The sequence below is a fragment of the Pipistrellus hanaki genome (genome assembly GCF_964339955.1).
Source record: "Pipistrellus hanaki genome assembly, chromosome: 4".
NCBI lineage: Eukaryota > Metazoa > Chordata > Mammalia > Chiroptera > Vespertilionidae > Pipistrellus > Pipistrellus hanaki.
In genome coordinates, this window is record NC_140506.1 from 65,877,094 (window position 1) to 65,890,229 (window position 13,136).

Below are 13,136 nucleotides of genomic sequence, written 5' to 3' on the forward strand. Positions count from 1 at the left end.
TACACACACACACACACACACATATATATATAAATATATATATATATATACCAACAATATATTATTTTTTGCTGGTATGACAAAAAATAGGTATAATTTCTATTCACACAAGTCAGCTATTGTTGTCTATTGCCATTTTTTAATTTGACAATCTAAGGGAAAAGAGATCAGTGCCCCTGAATAGTCAGGTATTGCATGTTTTAAAAATTCTTGTGGCACACCAGTTGAAAGTCACTGTGCAAGATTAACCTTTGGTGTTTAAGTTTCAGAGTCCTCCACAATGTTTTCATGGTGGATCTATTTCCATAGCGGTCTTCAAAAGAGACCCATTTTCATCCCAGTTAACCAGCTATTAGAGAGAGGAAGAATGTAATCTGCCTTTCCTTTGTGGTCAGAAAGGACTAGAAAGTGGAGTCAGAAAACCTGGATCCCAGTTAGTGTTTTACAACTTGATGACTTGAGTGGTTTGGCCTCTTGGAACTCCAGGAGGTTCGTTTGAAAAACTAAGATAAGTAACTACCCCATCATATAGTTCAGAGGATTACCTGAACTCTCAAACTGAGCAGCTGAATCCCTGGTAGAGCACTGGGTTACAAAAACGTGGGCATACCTACCAGACATGTCACATACCCAAGGGACTAACCAGGTCCTAAAACTCTTTAGCACGTGGAGAGCTGTGCTGGGCACCCTGAATTGGCACAATGGCGCACTTAGACTCTATGCTCACTCAAACCACGGAATTTTTAGCAGCTTTCCTAAACCATGGGTGTCTTTTTTTTTTTTTTTTTCCTACCAATTCTCTCCACAAACTTCGCCAAGCCTCTCAACTGGAGAAACACAATTACCCCAGGTTAACCCCTCCACACCTCGCTGGTAAGGAAGTGGGCAGGAAGGCGTGGTCTGGGTCTTTATACGCCCTGCCAGCCAATCAGCGCGCTGCCTTTTTTTCCGGTCGGCGAGCCGGCCAATCCGAGCGGGCCAGTGTCATCTTCGGCTCCACTCGGCTCTTTTCGCTGTTGCGGGCGGCGTGGGGGCCGCCGCGGCAGGAGGAGAGAGAGGAGAGGAGAGAGACGCTTTCCTTTTTTAATTTTTTTTCCGTGTGTTCACTTCCGGGTCCGGCTCCGATCCGGATGCCCGAGGCAGAAGGATGTTTGACCTCCGGATAAGCGAGGCGCTGCTGTGCATTCATTCCCGGCTGCATCGGTGGCGGCAGCAGCAGCAGCAGCAGCAGCAGCAGCGGCCCGGGCGGCGACTCTCCGGCCGGAGGCGGCGGTAGGCGGCACCGGCAGGAGCGCGGGGACCCAGTCCGAGCCGAGCTGCGTCCCCTCCTCCCTGGCTGCTCGGTCCTTCCCCCCCCATTACCTCGCTCGCTCGCTCGCTCCCTCCCTGCGTGGCGGCTCGCTTTCCTCCTCCTCCGGCCGCCGCCGGCGGGTGTGATGTGCCCCCGCCGCCGCCGCCGCCGGGACTGACGGAGCGGGGGGCGCCGCCCGCCCGGACCGACCCCGCTGCTCGCGGCCGCGCCTCCGAGGTAAAGCCCCTTCGCGTGGGCGCGGGCCGTGCGGCTGGGCGGCAGCCTCGCTCGCGGGGGCCGCGGCTCCCTTCTTTCCGGGCGGGGCTGGGTGGGCTGGGGGTCCCGGGGTGAGCGGGGTGGGGGGCGGAGGGGGCGGAGGGGGCGGGGGCCTCGGGGGAGGGTGGGCGAGGCCGCGGGCGGGCGCGGGGGAGGCCGGGGCCGGGGCGCGGGGGGCGCGGGGCGCCGGGCGGGGGCCGCGGGCGGGCCGGGCCGGCCGCACAAGTTGCCCGAGCGGCGCGGCGCGATGGGGTCTGGCGGGAGGTGGGCGCGCTGGGCGAAGGCAGGGCTCCCTCCCTCCGGGGAGGGTGGTGTGGAGAGGTCGGGAGCGCAGTTCCCAGCCTCCTTGGTTGTGCCCACACCATTCGCCTCGGAGCGGGGGTTTGGGGCCGGAGGGAGGCGGGCGTGGATGGGTCTGATGGGAGGAGGTGTCCGGGGCCAGGCAGCATTCATTTCGGGGTTAACTTCCCGGTGGGGCGCGTGTGTGCAGGCAGCAGGGGAGGCAGGGATGTACCAATTGGATAGAGCTGCTTCTGACTTAGCTGAAAACTTAACCGAGGGAGTAACAGCATTGCTCTGCTGGTTACTGTGTCCGCGCTGGTTTGTTTATCCCACAGGCAGGGGAAGTGACACCCAGAAGCGCCGGTTCTCAGGGTCCACGGCCGCCGCCACATTTCTGTTCCGCGGGCGGCGGTGGGGCTGTGTGGGGTGGTGGGGCTGTGGTGTGTGGTGGTGGTGATGGGGGGCGGAGGAGGTAGGTCGGTGTTAGGATCGCTCTGGTTCTCCCAGGGAAGGAGGAGAAGGGAATGGGGTGGGAGAGAGAGAGAGTCTGTGTGGGAGATGGCTACTGTTGCTACTCCGTGCGAATGTTTTAACTCCGGTGTAGTGAGTGCGTGCGAAGGCTGGTCAGCGAGCGGCCCCCTTTTCGCCTATTGTTTTACAACATCAACTTGGAAAATGTAATACCAGCCGATTTTTTTTTTTTTTATAAGCTGAGAACATAAGTCCATGTTGATTTCTTCTGCTTTTGCAGTTCTTGTGATAGGAATGACGTTTGCCCACAGATAGTAAAATAAGTTGAACCGTGTCTAAGTTGGAATACTTTTTAAGCTATACATATCTAGTTTTTAAAGCGATGTATATATTTTTGAGGGATCCTTTCTTTTGTATAAATAAATTGTGTGAGAAAAAGATCACAACAATTATAATCAGAATGGTTTAGAATTAGAAAGATCTGTGGCCAGTTTTAAGAAAACATTTTCCACCAAAAAATTAGATCTGATTTGTGGCATTCTTATTAGCTGTTTGGAGAAAGGGGGGAGAGAGATGTACTTATAGTGTATTTTACAATTTATTCTGAAACTTTGTCCCCATTGTATACATTAGCCTTTATAGTTGCACAAAAGATGAAAACTGTATTTATGGGCACTGGAAGAAAGATGTTATCAAATAAATTACATGGCTTTGACATAGATTCTTAGCAGAGTGTATAGACACTTTTGTTTTCAGGGAGTTTGCATTTCTGGGTATGTATCAGGTGTAAGTAGTTTTTATTAGATGGGGGACAGAAAAGTTAATTTTAGTGTTGATATGTATGAGGCTTTTGGGGAGCTCTTGGAAAATGATTATCTTTAAGGATGGTTTATTGTGCTCATTGACCTCTGTTGCAATAACAAACTTAAAAAAGTTAATGCGTTCTGTAGTTATTAATGGTTTCATCATTATATTTGCAAGTCTTAACTATTAATAAAATCTTCAACACATGAAAATCACTTATTCCCTCAAATAAAGGTCTGGGATTAGAATCAAGGATAGTATAGTTCAGCGTGGACCTTTAATGTGTGCAAGGGCGTTTTACTGTGTGGTGAGGATGGAAGAGTGGGTAGAATATGAAGATGAATGAAACCCAGTAGCTGCCGTCAAGGGAGAAACAGACTTGCACAGATACGACTGCAACACAAAACTCCTGTGGGCTTTATTAGGTGCATGGAAACATGGTGACTAATTTTTGACTGGGGAATTATGAATGAGTTTACAGCTGGTAACACTCCATTTGGGCCTTAAAATACTTTAATGGGCAAAATGAGAGGGTGTGTGTGTATGGGGCAGTTTTCCAGGGAAAGGGGATGACCTGAGCATAGGCATGTGGGTTGGATGTTAAGGGGCCTGTTGAGCTGGACATAAAAGGCTGCTGTGCCAGGAGGTTTTTGTGGAAGAGGAAGCTATGAAAGTAGGTGGAGATCAGGCCAGGGAAATCCAACATGCCTTCCTTGTATTTGAAAATGAGTCACTTTGAGGTATGAAGGTCCAAGTGTATAGAGTCTATGCTGATAGGAAGTAGGTAAGGTAAATAAGGATAGTAAAATGAAGGAAATAGAATAGTCAGCTTATCATTTATGCTAATGGAGGAAAATAGAAAAGTATAAAACCTAAAACAGTTCATACATGGCTTACCATATTTCTTTACTTGCATTTGAATACGGGTGTGTCTGGTAATATTTTAATTGGTTTTACATGAAATAAATCCAGACTGAAAATGTGACTCAAGTATAAATGGACAGCAGCAGTCCATTTACTTCTCTGTGGTCCCCTCTGTAATCCCCTCCATGCTGGGACTGGGCCATTATTCTGGTAGTTATTGGTTCATATTTTTTTCAGAATGGAACAGGTAGTTGTTTAGTTTCAAAGGGCTTGCCAAAAGGATGTATCAAACGAAATAGAAGGCATGCTGAAATGTTAAGTATAACATATAAGTATAATGTTAAAATACAGTTCATTGGATAGTTATATTATTGTTACGTGTTTGAAGGTGAGATTTACCATGGTTAAAAAGTAAGATGTAAGGAGTCTACATTCAAAGGGAATTGACTTAATATGGAGATGATAAAATGAGAAACTTCCATAGTTCCAGATAAATATGTATAAGGTTTTTAGTCATCTTAAATACCAGATGACCCTAAAATTATTTAAGTTATTGTCATAGGAGTGTTTAGAAAAATATCACTCTCTCAATATCAGTGTTTAAGTTCATGTTGAATCATGTTACAGGGAAGATTATTTGATTTTTTTGTTGTTGCTATTTTCCTTTTAATCTTCAAAAAGGAATTGCATTATAACTGAAATTGTGTTATTTTGAATCTCCCAATAACTACCTGTTACAAATTAAGTGCCTACTTTGTATAGGGACCATACAGTAAATACTACTCTTCAGACAGCACTATGAGTTAAGTGGCATAAACCCTCACTTTGACTGTAGGAAAGAATCTTCTAGAGTTTAAGCAATCTGTTTTATATCTTCAAAGTAGCACAGTACATATTTAAATTAAAAAATATTTCTGGCTTCAAAGTCTGAAACCACGAAGTGATCTGTTTTTGTTTGTGTTTTTTCTAATCTTCCCTCCTTCCTTCCCTTTATTTCTTTATTTATTTTTTCTTTATTTTTCTTTTCTCAAGCAGTAAACACCTAGTGGCATTGATTGGCGTTACTAATATGTTTCTGGGTGTTGATTCATCAAGATGTAATTTCTTTGGAAATAGAAGTTTGGAGGTATCTGAAGTTCTCTAACTAGAGATTCTGTAGGAGCAGACAGTATGGTTTTAGTAACTTAAGCTACTTCAGAGTATCACTTTTGTGTCGATCTTCAGTATGGAATTATACTTGGGATTTTTAATGTGTAGAAATCAAGTGTGTATTACCCATTCATATTTAGTGACTTTGGCGAGTTTCTGAACTACTCAGAAAAAATGGAATGAGAGATATAGGGGACAGATAAGTTTTAGAGACACAGGGGAGGCTGCTGTTTAGCCATGTTTTCTCAAGCTCCTTTCTCAACTCTAAGATTTAGAAACTATAAATGTGTTTCCTCCTATTGTGGGACCTTCAGAAGACATGTATGATTTGTTCTTAAACTATAGAAAGTCATTGGTTATATTTTCTCATGCCATTCCATGCTCATCATCTTTATTATCAGAAAGAATTCTTAACTGTGAACTTGAAGTGTTTATGTATTTGATAGATATGACTCTACACAGTTTGGTGATTTTCTTTTGAATGTTATATCAGTTGTTTTAATTTAATGAAAATCTCTAGCTAAGTTATGTCCACATCTGGCTAAATCACATCCACATTTTTTTTTTTATAGCATTTATTGTTATTAGGTAAAATCATGATAATCGTTTTCTTAAACTTCTATTGCTTTTTTCATTAGTGAAGTAATATTAGATTTTAGCTGTATTCAAAATTATTATACTTATTTAGCTGATTTGTGTTGAATTACTTTCTTTAGTTATGAGGATACTGTTCTGTGTGGTTGTGTAGCTATTTCAAAAACAAATCAGCCCAGCCAACGTGGCTCTGTGGTTGAGCTACCTATGAACCAGGAGGTCACAGTTGGGTTCCCAGACAGGGTGTATGCCCTGATTAGGCAGCTGATTAATGATTCTCTCTCATTGATGTTTCTATCTCTTCCTCTCTCTTCCTCTCTGAAATCAATAATATATATATATATATATATATATATATATATATATATATATTTTAAATCAATACATACGCACACACAAAAAAACTCCCAACCAAATTTTAAAATTAAATAAAGGGAGAGGTTATTTTGTGATTATGTTCTTCCTCAAGATTGAGAAAATTTGCCCTGGCCAGTGTGGCTCAGTTGGTTGGGCATTGTCCAGTGCAGCAAAAGGTTGTCAGTAGATTCCCAGTCTGGTCACATGCCCTTTTGTGGACTCAATTTCCAGTAGGGGCCATGCAGGAGACAGCGGATAGATGTTTAGCTCTCATTATTGGTGTTTTTTGCTCCCTCTCCTTTCTCTCTCTAAAAATCAATAAAATTTCCTTAAAAAGAGATTGAGAAAATTCATATAAAGTACCCAGTTGCGATGTCGGGCACTGTATAAATCTTAGAAGCAGATCTAGAAGTTGCTGATATATATGAGTTGTTACAGGGTTGATTGGTAGATAGAATAAGCAAAGACTTTTAGGAGCAGCTTTTTATAGACGAATCTCTTTTAACTCTTCTGCTTAACTCACTCAAAAGAATAAGTGGTACTTTTCATTTACTGCTTGATACTCTTGCTACATCACTGAATGGCAGTAGACTCTAGTTTGTTCTTGAATTTTTACTCCAACCAGTTTTTGTATACTTACCAAGAATTATTTGTGATTATACCCAACAAATTGTTAATGTACCTGATGTTGTAATTACATAGTTTAATGAGACAGTCAGTGAACTGTAAAGGCAAAAAAGGTGTGTGTATGAGAACCAGTGGGCACTTTGAAAACGGGTGCGTAGCTAAAATTAACAGTTGAAATAGTGTGGGCAAAATAAGTTTAAATAGTTAGGGGGAAAGTTATAAAATCTAAAAAGCTTCTGCTTGCTTTTAAGCATTTGTGAGATGTCCTTCCATGTTTAAGAAATAGAAATTGGAAATCACAGGTGATGTACTGTGGACTTGGTTTTTAGAAAAAGGTAAAATAGAGCTACAATTCATAGACTCTTACTTAAAGAAAAAATGATAGTCTTGCATTAAAAGATTGTCTTGAGAATGTACATTTTAATGTTTTAGTTGCAATAAAAGTTTTAAGGTATGTAGATTTTTGAATGATTCCCTTATTGAACTAACTTAAGAGCTAGTGGTTAATAAAAATATATTAAAGAGACCATCTGTTTCTAAAATATCACCTACTTTATACTCTCTCAGAGATTTATTTAATAGCATCCTCTTTTAAAAAAGAAATACTACTATTCTTGAACCTATAGTCATTCATACTTTAGGGTGAATTGCTTAGTTATCTAGTCATATGATCAATCCGTGGTTCTCACATATTTCTCGATAAGGTCACTCATCGGATTTCATATGCTACTTTTTCAGCTTTTATACAGCATCAGGGTTGGAGAGAAGCTGTTGTATAATTCCTCAACCTGTGTAGGAACTGCTGGAATGAATTGGTAGAGGAAATGGTCCCTTGGAAGAGGAAATGCCATACCCTAATGTGTACCAGGAGCACTGGTGCTTGTTGCACAGCATGCTGATCTAACAGGTCATATAGTAGCTACCCTCCTTTTCTTGCCTATCTAGCTTGGCCTAAGTACAAAAGAGAACTTTAAGGGGAGAAGGAGGTCCAGGTTGGGAAAGGAAAGATAGATGGGGTATACTATTTATCTTGATGTCACCACATTACAATGCCTGACATGCAGTAACTTCTTCAATGGAACATTGAAGCGTGGAGATAGGGCTAGTTTTTCAGAGCTTTGGTCTGCCTCTCTAAGATTTTCTTGACTCTCCTCTTCCCTGTGTGTTGGATTCATCCCCAGGCTGGTAGCAAGGTTACATCTAGACTTGCATTGGCCAGGAAATCTTTTCACAAGCCTACCTGCATACTTTTCTCTTCATGTTTTATTGACCAGAATTAAGTCACAAACGTTTACTTCCTAATCAGGTAGGACAAGGGGAAGGGGCTACCATGGTTGGTTTTTACTAATCAGGATATATCCCTGCAATTGGGGATGGCCTTACATTTCCCTGAATCACATGGTAGAGGGAGGATATTTAAAACATAGTGGTAAGAAAAATGTGGGAGGAATGGATGTTTGAGAGACAAATCAATAGTGACCGCTACATCTGTTTGTTTTAGAATGAAAATAAATAATGCATATAAGTGCACTTTGAACTTTAAAGCATTGTACAAATGTAACGGATGAAAGATTAGAAAGCTGCTTCAATGTTACCATCTTAAATATGCTCAGGTATGAATATTTTAGGAGCTAAAAACACTAATTTTCTTAATGACTAACTTTGAATCAATAAAGTCCATTATCTAAGTTGTAAGATTATACATATATGTTTTTCATGGAACTCATAAAGCTGTTTTAACTTTAAGTTAAAATTTTCTAACTATACATTTATTTATATATATATTTTTTCTGAGTTGCTGCCCTCCCTCCTCACCAAAAATTGCCCACACCTTTGATTTTATCAGATTTCTTTATTCATCCCTGGAGCAGAATAAGTGCATGCGTTGTCTAACAGAGGAAGGGTTTATTTTGAATCATGGGATCCCAGTGAGATAGGAGGAAAGTAGTTTTTAAATATCTTGAGAGCAGCAAGATGAATGAATGAATGAATGGTGGGAAGATGGGGAGGTGGGCATCACAGAATTCTAGATTTGAGATGAATCATAGGAAGTTAGATCTCTCATATCTTAAGTGCTAGAGCAGTACTCTTTCTGACCAAGAGATGGGAGGCCTTGAAAACTTATTGTTTACTTTGCTGTTTTGCTTAGGATCATGGGCTAGTTCTTTTATTTTTTAAAATATATTTTATTGATTTTTTACAGAGAGGATGGGAGAGGGAGAGTTAGAAACATTGATGAGAGAGAAACATTAATCAGCTGTCTCCTGCACATCTCCTACTGGGGATGTGCCCACAACCCAGCCCATGCCCTTGACTGGAATCGAACCTGGGACCTTTGAGTCCACAGGCCCACGCTCTATCCACTGAGCCAAACCGGTTAGGGCTGGGCTAGTTCTTTTAATCAGTCAACTGGTTACCTTTAGTGCAGATATCTGTGTTCTCAGGCTATGTAAAATTGTGGCTAGATGGTTTATAATTTTTTTAAGTAAAACAACAGACAAATCTTTTATTCTTCTAAGCAGTCAACATCATCAACATCAACACCTCCCCTCTCCCCACCATACACACAAAATAACCTCAAATATGGTTTGCTTAAATGAAAATGCAGAAGCAGTGTGAGTGCTTGGAACAATATACAGTATATGTTTTTATTTTTATGAAAGTTGCTATCTCAAAGATTTCTCTGCTTTCAGTATATGTAAAAGAGTGTATGTGTTTGTGTACACACACAAATATGTACTTAAACTGAATAAATATATAGACTTAATTGTTATAATTTTTGTAATTGTTGTAATTATTGTTGTAAATATTCAGAATAAATCCATTCACCTTTGGGAAGGATATTTATGTTAATGACAGTTTTTGTAAGTAGAGAAATTTGGGATGATTTTTGCTTTTATATTTTTTATACTTCTTTGTATTGTTGGAATTTTCAGATATGATTATGTATTATTTTTACCATCAGAAAAAAGAGGAACCATTTTTTATTTTGAATATAGAAAGTGAAATTCTGGAATGTAGGATGTCTTCTTCCAGTTTATTTTTTTAACATTTAATTCTGCTGTCATATATTACCTTGAATAAAGTGTGCCTCAAATACACTCATAATAATTGTCATTTTTAAAATTAGGCTTATTAAAATTATTTACTTTAAAATTTAAGCTTGAAAAAAAAAATTAAGGTTGAAATTGGCCATATGATGATAACTTTTGATCCAAGTGTACTTTATAAAAGTGGTGGAGTTCTGAATATTTTGTAATTATTAACCTATTTTTTAAACTTGTTTGGTTTTGACTTGGCAGTATATAAGAGTACAGTATATTAGAGTCAAAGTTACAGTCAGAGTTTCCTTTAGTAAAACAGGAAGTGAAAAATGGTTTTTCTCTTACACCCAGTCTGTGTCATGTTTATTTTCTATTTCTGTGAAATACTTATTTTATATTCTAGTAATGAGAACTTTAAAATGACAGGCAAATATAGTAGGTAATGCAATAGGGAGAGAAGAGAAAATTCCTGTTATTACACTAGTCTTATTGTGTGGAGATTCATGGCTCCAAGACCATTTAATAAAATACTAATTTGGTGTGCAAAAATAGCCTACTATTGTGTTGGGAGTGAAACTAGTAGGTATCAGTTGTTTGTGATGTTAAAAACAATTGGTCTTTGTAGATGCATTTTTAAAAATTGATCTTAGAGGAAGGGAGAGAGGGCGATAGAGAGAGAAACATCTGTGTGAGAGAGAAACATTGATGGGTTGCTTCCCACAGACTCACTGACCAGTGATCTAACCCGAAACCTGGTATGTGCCCTGACCAAGAATTGAACGCTCTACCACCTTGTGTAATAACGACACTATAACTGGCCAAGCTGCAGATGCATATTTTTATAAGACGTTATTTTATTTTTTCCTTTTATTCCAGGGATCTGAAAACAATACGAACAGTGTAAATTATAAAGAAGTGTAAATTATAAAGATGTGGAATCTTGTAATGCCAATTGTCATTTAAATATGGAATATTACTTACCGACTCTTTTTTTTTTTCTTTTTTTCTGTTATATGAGTGTCAAGGCATATTGTGGCTAATTTTTTTAAACGTATTTGAGATTCTGAACATACTTGTAGTTAATAAAATATCAAAATATAATCGGCCTTTTAAAATCATTCTTTTGAGTATTTCCTGATAATCTGTTGAAAGTTGATAACTGGAATGCATATTGTGTGCTTATTGTATGCTCTGCTGTTTATCTAAATACCCTACAAGTGAAGGTTGTCTTTTGAAAACTGAAAAATAAAATCCTGAACTTTGGGAATAAAATAATTAAATAAGCTGAAATAAATTTTATTATATACACTTGCTTAAATTTTTCCAACTGAAAATTTTTTTTGGTCCTTACCAGAGGATATGTTTATTGATTTGAGAGAGAGAGAGAGAGAAAGAGAGAGAGAGAGAACATTGATGTGAGAGAGAAACATCTATTGGTTGCCTCCTCTCCTGTATGTGTCCCAACTGGAATTGAATCCCCAACCTAGGTATGTGCTCCGGTGGGAATTGAACCTGCAACCTTTTGGTGTATGGGACAATACTCCAGCCAACTGAGCCACCTGGCCAGGGCAGTATTTTATCTCTATATATCTATATCTATATCTATATCTAGTGTATGTGTTTGACAAAGTAAATGAGAGAAGAAAAATGGACAAATTTTAAATATAATCCTTGTAGTTCTTGTTATAGAGCTGGGAGTGCTACCACTTACTAAAAGTAAGAGAAAAGGGTTTATGGAGAAGGCAGTTTGTACCAAAGATTCTCAGTCCTGACATCACATTAACAATTTTTCTGGGGAACTTAAAAAAAAGATAAATATTGGGATGCTACCTATGTTAATTTGTATTTGAGTTTGAGGGGGGAGCCAGGACACTAATGATATGTTTTAGGATTTTCACAGGTGGTTCCAGCATTGAAAATGACTGATTTATCCTTCTCTTCATACCTATCTGTTAGCTGTGTTTTGAAAAACGACTTCCTTTTTTACTTTCATGTTCTTTTTTTATTTGGGAATGGAGGTATGAAGATAGATAAGAAATGCCTAAAAAATATTTGCAAGAGGATCAGGATAATGAAGTGATTTCTTTTTATAGTTCCATACCCAGAATCCTTAGTGAGGCCACTCTATTGCTCGCTAGCAATTAAAAAATACATATATTTTGCCGAAACCGGTGTGGCTCAGTGGTAGAGCGCGGTCTGCGGACTGAAAGGTCCCAGGTTCGATTCCGGTCAAGGGCATGTACATTGGTTGCGGGCACATCCCCGGTAGGGGATGTGCGATGTGCAAGAGGCAGCTGGTCGATGTTTCTCTCTCATCGACGTTTCTAGCTCTCTATCCTTTTCTCTTCCTCTCTAAAAAATCAATAAAATATATATTTTAAAAAAAAATACATTTATTTTTATTGATTTCAGAGAGGAAGAGAGAGGGAGAAGCATCAACTATGAGAGTCATTGATTGGCTGCTTCCTGAATGCCCCCCTACTGGGAATTGAGCCCACAACCTGGACATATGCCCTTGACTGTAATTGAACTTGCGACCCTTCAATATGCAAGCCAATGATCTAGTCATTGAGCCAAACCAGCTAGGGTGCTTGTTAGCAATTTTTGATAAGCAAAGCACCAAAATTAGAGGATTTTTGACATTTGGAAAATTTGTTAAAGGGAAATATGTATCAAGAATAAATTAAGGCTTCAGTTTGGATGACCTGGGAAATCTTAATCGTCAGTGGTAAAAATTATATCTTTAAAGTTTAAGTTATAAAAAGGCAAGAAGAATTGTTGCTCTTCAAAAGTTTTTAGTTTTAGGTTATATTTATCATATTTACAGTATCGTTGAGTTGTATTTTTCTTGAAACAGAAGGACTGAAGGGACCTTTCTGGTTTTTTAGTTTAACTGCACTTCTGCTTTATTCTATTTGTACAGTTCTTGACAAATAAGTACATCTGTTTTCCCCCCTCAGTGAAAATAGTTTACTTATCGTGTATTGTATATATAGTATATTTTACATATTATACATAGTGAATGTTTACAGATGTAAACATTAATACTAGGGTTTTATGGTTATTGTATCTTGTCACTTATGACAAATCGGGATCCTTTTGGTGACTCATTTGATGTTGCTTCATAACTCAAGAACACCTTTAGTACTTAATTTTCTTGTGACAAAATGAGAGCAAGTCATTTTATGAGTTCACTATGTTAAATTTATTCAATGAACTTTTTTTTGCATGGTGGCAAAATTAGATTGGGCAATTCTATAAATTTCTAGGGTCATATTTTTTTGCACACTTCCTTAGTAGGAGATTTTGTGGTAGAGACATTTGAGAGTGGTTAGAGTTTAGAGGACATGTTATGTGTGAACCTCTGGAAGACTTAG

The 13,136-nt window shown here is 39.2% G+C and overlaps 1 protein-coding gene across 14 annotated transcripts in view; it reads left to right on the top strand.

Moving 5' to 3' along the window:
- The first annotated feature begins 1,117 nt into the window (after positions 1-1,117).
- The window catches only part of CSNK1G3 (casein kinase 1 gamma 3), a 109,393-nt gene continuing 97,374 nt past the window's right edge, over positions 1,118-13,136 (top strand). For 13 of the 14 annotated variants that reach the window (XM_084881822.1, XM_084881832.1, XM_084881830.1 and 10 more), the window contains exon 1: positions 1,118-1,528. The gene's annotated coding sequence lies outside the window, so the exon portion shown is untranslated. The remainder of the gene's footprint in view (positions 1,529-13,136) is intronic. The other variant, XM_084881828.1, reaches the window with a different exon arrangement.